Source organism: Canis lupus, chromosome X, assembly GCF_048164855.1.
Source record: "Canis lupus baileyi chromosome X, mCanLup2.hap1, whole genome shotgun sequence".
NCBI lineage: Eukaryota > Metazoa > Chordata > Mammalia > Carnivora > Canidae > Canis > Canis lupus.
The window spans coordinates 35914935-35922613 of NC_132876.1; positions in this window are offsets into that span (position 1 = coordinate 35914935).

Genomic DNA, 7679 nt, shown 5'->3' on the forward strand with positions numbered 1-7679 from the left:
TCAGCAGTCAAAGGAATCCAGTGTTTCCCATGAACAGGGCTGTCTAGTGTCCCTGCTATGCCCATTCCCTGCCCAGGAGCAGCCCGTAGGAAGTGTGGCCTCAGTGCAAATCCAGTAATGATTTCAGAGCACAGCAGCAGCTTGGTTCCTCTACCAGCAGTGAGAGATCTGAGCGGCACATCCTTATGCCCGCCCTGGTACTGTCAGCAGGGCTCCTGTCCTGCTTCGTGGCTTCCCTATATTCTAGTTACCACCTGGAAGATAGGTAATACACTCCTATGTTGTTTTTACCTCCATCCCTGTCTTCAAGTCCTACTTTATGCCCTTCCTCTGCAGACTCAGCCATAGATTTCCTCTGGGATCGAGGTCTCCTTTGTTCTTCAGGTCCTTTTATGGATTAGGAGTCTGAATCCTGAACCAGAACCCTCATGGCTAGCTCCTCAGTCCCAATGGGCAATCCTAGCTGTCCACTTGCTTGTCACCTGCCCTCCCCATAGGATGCTTTTGTATGTGTGTGTGTTTCAATAAAGTTTTATTTACAAAAGCAGTTGATAACTTCCTGACCCCTAGTTTTAATAATGAGGAAAATAATTTTTGTAATATGAGATTACATATATATGTACACTTATTATATTATATATAATATACACACATTTGAGGTATTTATTAAATTGTTTGATAAAAAGTTTGGAAAATAGAGATAATGAAAAGAAATTACTGGCATGAGCTGAGCATGATGTGTTAAATCCATAGGATGCTTTTAAGGATAAAATTCTATCTCATTAGCTAATCACAACATCCTGGCTTTCTGGAACCCCAATAGTTAGATATAGATATTCTGCTGGCAAAAAAAAAAAAAAAAAAAAGATATTCTGCTGGCCATCTGTGAAGTTCTGGTGCCATGTACCTACATACATCCATTGTCCTTATGCTTTAGAGGGAACATAGGAGATTTCATATCCTTTAAACCAGGACTATTGATTTTAAATGTACTTTCTAGGGGTACCTGGGTGGTTCAGAACCCTGGGTGGTTCAGGTAAGTGGCTGCCTTCGGCTGAGGTCATGATCTCAGGGTCCTGGAATCAAGCCCCACATCCAGCTCGCTGCTCAGTGGGGAGCCTGCTTCTCTCTCTCCCTCTGTCAAATAAATAAATAAAATCTTAAAAAATAAAAATAAAAATAAAATGTACTTTCTAAACCGCTCTCTGATACAGAACTGGCCACACTGTATTATTACTGTGTGTTTACGTGTCCATCTACCCTCCCTCAAGATGAGTTTCCTGAGGGTGGGGCCAAGACCCTGATATTCTAATAGGCATTTAAGAAGTGTTTCTGGAGTAAAAAAATAAAAGAAGAATTGAATGAACAAAACGAAAGTTTTCACAACCGAGCTGCAGTCACTCTAATCTGGCCCCCCGTTTGGCAGTTTCTGACTGCTTGGCAGATCTACCACGTTCTGATCCTGTGAATCCATATGTCTCCAAATGCAACCACTTGATGATACCAGAGCTACCAGGACAGCACTTTTCATTGACCCCAACACCCCAGCTGCTTGCTGACCCAAGAAAGATTTTGAATAGCTGAAGCTCTGGAAATGGGAGAAATAGGACGCTTTTTGCCCAAGAAGGAAGAAAAGGCCAAACAAGGGGAATTCTAAGATGTGTTTCATCTGGATGAGTTGGGGGTTGCACAAGGGACCAGCGTGGTCACACAGCCTGGAGGCAGTTCCCAATGTCTCCAGACAGAAAAGGAAATGACAACAGCTTTTGACGAGAATAGAAGGACAAATAAAGATCTTATTGAAAAGCAGGTAAATTGGCTGGGCTCGGGAAGCCTGCAATGACTCAGAGCTGGCAAGAGGCCTGTCTGGCAGCCCACCTCTCCCTTCCAGCCGAGCTCAATGGAATCCACGTTGCTCCCTTACCCTGGAACCTTCGTGTGCCGCAGGGGCTGGGTACTGAGCCTACACATGAAGAGTCTCTTTGTTCAGCAACTTTCTCTTCTACGTAGGCCACGTGGCCTTAGGAAGCACCATGACCTGACAGCAAAACAAGGCTTTGGTTCTGCGTATCTTTCAAGTTCATGAAAACAAAATGGAACTACTCGGTGCAGCACCCGGCATATCCGAAAGCGCCTTTTCCTTTGTACATCACTACTTTTACAATATAAACCACGCTGGGAAGGAATCTTTGAGATATTAATGAAGCTCTGAGAGGGAGAAAGATAGCACCTAGAATCCTTCTGTTGCTACTCCTCATTCTGACGATGGGTGTGAAGTTACAGTAAAGACATAGAAGTAAGGGGCAAGGTCTCTGTATTATTATTTTCATATGAGTTGTATATATTTAAGGTATATGACATGATGTGTTGGCACACATATACAGAGTGAATGATTACCACGGTCAAGCTAATTAAGGGAACATGGTTTCTGTGTCTGATAGCCCTGCATTCAGAATAGCAATTCTGTTACTTCCTAGTTTTAGGAAGATGAAGCAGGCAAGCCACTTCATCTTCCCAAACCTCAGTCTACCCATGTCTAAAATGGGGTTAGGGCAGGGGCACCAGGCAGGGACACCTGGCTCAGTCGGTTAAGCATCTGCCTTCAGCTCAGGTCATGATCCCAGGGATTGAACCCTGAATTGGGCTCTCTGCTCACTGGGGAGTCTGCTTCTCCCTCTCCCTCTGCTCCTCCCCTCACTCATTCTCTTTTTTTTCTCTCTCAAAAAGATAGATAGATGATAGATAGATAGATAGATGATAGATAGATAGATGATAGATAGATAGATAGATAGATAGATAGATAGATAGATAGATAATCTTTAAAAAAATAAAATACAGTTGGGTCATTGAGATCTTATATGTTTAGTGTCCAGCAGTATCCTGGCACACAGTAAGCATCTGGTAAGTTTTTGTCAGAAGAGTTACCAGACTATTACAGAGCATTCTAGTCCTATGTGAGGCATGAAGACAGTGCACAGGATGGACTCCTAGCTGGCTGCAGGAGCAACCAGTCTTTCTCCCATCTATATTCCAAACAACTCTGAGGAGAATTGGTTAGGCAGTCAACATTCACTATGAGGCAGCATGGGTGGAAAGGAGAGGGGGAAACAGAAAAGAAATAGCAGGTGCTGTGTGTTCTCAAGGAGGCTTTTAAAGGCTTAGCACTGCCACCCAAGACTTTCTTATTTCTCAGGACCAATTGTCTGATTCTTTGCCATTATTTCCACTTGTGCTACTACCAGAGCCTCTCTTTCCCAGACATGCTCCCCATCTGGAAAATAGCAGTAGACATCTTGCGTATTGCAAAACTCTTCTACTTTAGTGGCAAGAACTTCTTAGGGCATAAATTCTTTTAGGGCCTGCAATTATAGGTTCAGAAAACTGGACAAAATAACTGGCTAGAATAAGATCTACTATTTATTGATTGCTTACTATGTGCCAGGCTCTGTGCTCAAGTCTTTCCATCTATTATTTTATTCAATCTTCATGTTCTCATCACTTTAGAGATGAGGACAGTTAGGCTCAGAGAGGGGACATGTCTCTAATGTCTCTAATGATATCACATGGCTAGGAAGTAGAGCCAAGTTTCACATTCACGGAGATCCTACTTTAATCTCAGCTCTCGACTAAAAAGTCTGTTATTATTAAACTGTTGAGACATAAAGAAAAGTAGAAAGGTAGTATCATAAAGCCCGTGTGCCTATTACCCGGCCTCAACAGTTAGCAACTCATGGACAATCTTTTTCATCCATATCCCATCCAGCCCTCATCCAACACACACACACACACACACACACACACACACACACACACACGTGCACGCACACACGCACACACACACATACACATAATTTCATATTTTCACTTGTAAATATTTCAATGTATGTCTTAGAAAGAATTGCACTTTTTAAAAACACGTAACACCACCATGATAATCATTCCTTAGTCTCATCAAATGTCCAGTTTGTGTTCATATTTCCCCAATTGTCTCATTCTCTTTCTTTCCCACAGCAGTTTCATGATTCATACAAGGTCTAGCTCATATAACAGCATTTGGTTGATAGGTCTCTGAAGTCTCTTTTCATCTATAGAGGTCTCTCTTTTTTTTTTCTCACCACTTGTAAAAAGAAATTGAAAACCTGCAGTCTTAACCACATAATACAGCATCTTAAAAAAAGAAATATGGCATCTTATTTCCATTTAAAGAGTCATGCCTTTGAAGGGCATGCCCTCCTCCCAAACATATCTCTTGTATTTAGAGATGACTCACTATTTTCCTATAGTATGGGAGGTAATCAAATATTAAAAAGTGGATCTTAGAAATGTTTCAATGCTCATCGCAAACACTGAACAATCAAAAAACCATTTTGTTTTGTAGGTGTTTATTACATGAGATGGCTTGAGGGCAGAAAAAAAATAACTAGAAAAATAACTCCTGTCCCACCTCCCACACCTGGTATCTTGAAGTATTGTAAGTAACCCACGCCAGTCACTTTCAAAACTCAGGCTCTGACGGCTTAGATGAGTAGGTAGGATACAAGGAAGAGAGGAAAAGCCTGAGAAGACCTAGCCCCCCTAGACCCCGAAGTGAAGTGAATTGAAGCTGACTGTGTGGGAGGGGTGGGGAAACGGGGGGTGGGGAACCAAACACCCAGACACCTATTCAGGGAGCAGAGCACCCACTGTGGAGTGGGGTTGAGGGGGAAGACAGGAGATAGGGATTTATGTTAGAGTTTTGCTGTTGGTTTGTCTTGATTATAAGTCTGAACGATACCAAAACTATTTCAGGGGACGCCCGGGTGGCTCAGTGGGTTAAACGTCTGACTCTTGATTTCTGCCCAGGTCCTGATCTCAGCGTCCTGGGATGGAGCCCCACGTGGGGCTCTGAGCTCAGCACAGAGTCAGATTCTCTCCCTCTTTGTGTCTCTCGCTCGCATGCGCTGTCTAGCAAATAAAAATAAATACATAAATAAATACATAAATAAATAAATATCTGGTATGTTGTACTGGGGAGGCTGACTTTCTTATCAGGGGCTAAATGGAGGCATTCAAAGGGAGTGCTGGCAGACATCGGAGAACCGCCTCTCCTCTAGCTGATGTTCTGCACCTCTGGTCACCTGGATGCATAAGGATGGGAGCCTGCAGGAGGAAGCTAGCAGGCGCCAGGGCAGCCACACCCCAGCGGGACCCTGGTGGGGGAGAGTGTGCGGCTGGTGCCATCAGGACAACCACTGGAAGGGCTCATGGCAGCAGTGCTTTCACAACCAGTGTGTAAGTATTTCATGCTTTGAACGACTCCTCTTGCCTCCAGGCTGAACTTTTAGCCCTGTGGTAGGCAACATCTGCTTTTCTGAAAAAATGTGAGCAGTGCCACGTTCTGCAACATCTGTTAGGTCTTGGCTTAACTGCTACCCTGGGCGAGTTATTTAATTTCTTTTGGCCTTATTTTCATTACTTGGTAAAGTAAGGAGAAAACTCTTACTCTGGCTACCTCACAGGGCTTGTTGAGTGAAACAAAAATGCGTAGGGGCAAGTGGGGTATAACCAGTCACACCTTAGGTCTACAGGGCAGTATTAATATGTCATTCACAATAATTATTTTTATTTTATTATTTTTAAATTTTTATTTTATTTAAATTCAATTAATTAACATACAGTGTATTATTAGTTTCAGAGGTAGAGTTCAGTGATTCATCAGTTGCATATAACACTCAGTGCTCATTACATCACATGGCCTCCTTAATGCTCATCACCCAGTTACCTCATCCCCCACCCCTATTTCCCTCTAGCAATCCTGTTTGTTTTGGGGAATTAAGAGTCTCTTACAGTTTGTCTCCCTCTCTGATTTCACCTTATTTTATTTTTCTTTTCCTTCTCCTATTTTCCTTTTCCTTCGCCTTATTTTATTTTTCTTTTCCTTCTCCTCCTTCCTTTTCCTTTGTTTCTTAGATTCCACATATGAGTGAAATCATATAATTGTCTCTAATTGACTTATTTTGCTCAGCATAATACTCTCTAGCTCTATCCATGTCGTTGCCAATGGCAAGATTTCATTCTTTTTGATGGCTGAGTAATATTCCACCATATACATATGCCACATCTTCTTTATCCATTCATCTGTCAATGGACATCTGGGCCCTTTCCATAGTTTGACTATTCTGGACATTGATGCTATAAACACTGGGGTGCAGGTGCCCCTGTGGATCACTACATTTGTGTCCTTTGGGTAAGCTCCCAGTAGTGCAATTGCTGGGTCATAGGGTAGCTTTAGTTTTAACTTTTTGAGGAACCTCCATACTGTTTTCCAGTTTGGCACTGCACCAGTTTGCATTCCCGCCAGCAGTGTAAGGGATTATCCCTTTCTCCACATCCTTGCCAACATCTGTTGTTTCCTGACTTGTTAAGATTTTAGTTTTTCTTATTAAAGCCTCACGTGTAGCATGGTGATGAACGCACGAAGGGAGCCGATGAGTTTTTAGTTTCCTTATTCTGGGACAAAACATCATGGCAATGAGATAACCCCTGGAACATTTCTGAGCAAACCTGAGGTTCACAGGACAACAGGCCCCAGCAGTAAACAAAAGCACACCATGCCATGAAGAAAGGCATTTTCTTTGGAAATCCTAACCTGGTCCTGTGGTCTCAAGGCTCGCTCACGATTTCTCACTTCAGTGCATTTAACTGGAACAGTGCTGCTGAACTTTCCCCGCTCTGACTGGAGCTTCCTTGGGCCAGAGACAAAAAGGCAAGACAGTTCTGAGCCCAGAGAATGCAAATAAACACATCACGGCACAGCTGCAAACAGCAAAGCAAGCGAGGCAGCTACTGGCCCAACTGACTCACCAGGGCCCCCTGCCCGAAGGCCCTGGAGGCCAAGAGTGAGGCAGCCTCTTCCTTTCTGGTGACCCACTGGCAGGAGGAAGCTCCACGACTCCCTTTGAACACCTGCTTTCCCTTGTGCAGCCGCCCCTGAGGGAGGAAAGGAAGTCTTGAGAAAGCCAAAGCAATGTGGCTCTTGTTGTTCTTGACCAGGCTGTCACACAGAAGGCTGTTTTTTTCAAAGTGAACGGCAAGATTTACATTCTTCCTATAAACAAGACCCATTCCCCAGCCATTCCTGTGAAAGAGCAGGAAAAGCTACCAGAGATCTTGAACGGGAGGAGACTGCCTCTGTGGGACTGCTGGAGCCATTAACCACGGCTCCCAATTCCCTTCCTTGTGTGCAGTCCCTCAGGTTCCCGGGGGAAGGGGAGTTGAGGTATCAAGGGAAGGCCCAGCTGTGGAAATGGACTTAGTCGGGACTCCAGAGACTCTAATTAGTTTGTTTTTTTTTGTTTTTTGTTTTTTGTTTTTTTCGCCCCCACTTACTAAACAACAACAACAAAAATATTGACTCTGTAAGAGACACGGAGGATCTCCTGGTCTTTAAAGCTGTTCGAGTGAAGGGAGAAAGACATTGGCACTGTATCGGCTTGGTCAGTCTCATGGTTTTTAAGGCTGGCAGAAATGCCAGGGATGTTGTCCAACCCAACCCCCTTTCAAAGGGCAGGCAAGAGGCACTGACTTGCCTAAATTGACACAGCCAGTCAATGGATTAACTCTTCCTCCAATAAACTACACCATCCTGGGGATAAAGTGAGCAATGGATTGTCAAGGTCCACACACCCTCTTCTTCCCCC